At 37.2% G+C, this 1,663-nt stretch overlaps 1 non-coding gene across 1 annotated transcript; it reads left to right on the top strand.

Moving 5' to 3' along the window:
* The first annotated feature begins 228 nt into the window (after positions 1–228).
* On the top strand, positions 229–390 carry LOC129071555 (U1 spliceosomal RNA). Its single transcript, XR_008529274.1, has one exon. It is a non-coding gene; the product is annotated as a U1 spliceosomal RNA (small nuclear RNA).
* The last annotated feature ends 1,273 nt before the right edge of the window (positions 391–1,663 follow it).

Raw genomic sequence — 1,663 nt, forward strand, 5'->3', positions numbered from 1 at the left:
TCACTATTTCCTTTTTGGACAACTTCTATGTCTTGTCATCTCAGAAAACTTATACCTTTTATCTTATCATCTTGTTTGAACTTCCTAATGGTCTTATGACATAAACAACCAGATATAACGCATTTTTTTCCAGAGACGGGAGAATGATCAGTGAACTGGGGAATCAGAAGACAATGATTTTCATTTCTACTATTTATTAGTTGTGTAATCTTAGGCAAATCTCATGACAAGCATAAAAAGCAATGGTTTTCATGATCATGATGGTGATTTTCCCAGGGTGAGCCTCACCCATTGCTCTCTGGGTGTGTTGACCTCTGAGATTTCCCCAAATGTGGGAAACTTGACTGCATACTTTGTGGTAGTCAGGGACTGTGTTCGTGCTCTCCCCTAAAAAAAAAAAAAAAGAAATGGGTTTTATTGGATCCAATACTCAACAAATACTTGGTGTTGGATGCTGGACAAACAGTGGGACATAAAACAGGTTAAGTTCCCTTTTCTCACAGAGCTTTTGTTACAGTGAGATATAGACAAACAAAAGGGCAGCAAATAGATAAAAACAAGTTTGGATATTAATAAATGCTATTAATAAATATTATTGAGAAAATTTTTAAAAGGTGATATATTAAACAGTGAGCAGTAGAAGCTGGTTTGATTAGAAAGTTAGAGAAATGTCCCCAGAAGTGAGTATTTTCCATATCTGAAAGAAGAAAAGGACTCAGCCTATGAAGATGCAGATGAAGAGCTTTCCATGGAGAGGGAACAGATATTCAGAGATGGTTACAAAAGTTCTAAGATGGCACTGGGTTGTCCCTGGCACTTATTTTTATTGGCATGTCCCATTTTAGAGATGATGCTCCTAAGGCCTAGAGCAGTGAAGCAACGTGTTCAAGAGTAAACGTTGACTTCTTATAAGAGCATGAATTCATGCCCATGACTCCTGACTCTTAAAGAGAATGTCCTTCACCATTTAAACTCTTAGCTACCTTAGTTCAGATCCTCATTATTCTCTCTCTGGATTATTTCTGTTCATTCCTAATTGATCACTCAGCATCCACATCTGCGTCCTCCCCAACTCCCAGCCCCAACCCTCTTCACCTTTTGTACTGAAGATAGCCAGAGATGTATTTCTAATACAGAAGTCTAATCATATCCCCCCCCAACACTTTTTTTTTTTTTTTTTGCTTTAGATGCCTCCTGTGGCTTCCAGAAGCCCACAGATAAAGTCCCAAATCTCCAACTCGTTATTCAACCAATTCCCAATATTTTGGCCTTATCTCTTAACACTATCTTTTCCACATCCTCCCTCTAGCCTCAGTAAATGAAATGCCATGCCATTTTATGCCCCTGTATTTTTAAACCATACTATTCTCTTTTATTGTTAAATGCCAATCATGTTGCGATTACTCAAATGACATTTACTGTGTAAAGTACATCATTCCCGTATCTATGCCGGCATAACACTTTTGCTCTATTACAGTAGTTTCCATATCAATTGCAAACTTGCCCTGTTAGGTTGTGAGATCCTTAAGGACAGAAAGCAATATTTTTTGTATGCCCAATGCTCTTTTTTTTTCACTTTTGGTTTCTTTTTTGATTCGTGGGTTATTTTAGAAGTATATTGTTTAATTTCCAAATATCTGGGGATTTGTAAAGCTATCCTATG

This window comes from Pteronotus mesoamericanus, unplaced genomic scaffold (assembly GCF_021234165.1).
Source record: "Pteronotus mesoamericanus isolate MK-2021 breed Mesoamerican mustached bat unplaced genomic scaffold, CSHL_Meso_final contig_105, whole genome shotgun sequence".
NCBI lineage: Eukaryota > Metazoa > Chordata > Mammalia > Chiroptera > Mormoopidae > Pteronotus > Pteronotus mesoamericanus.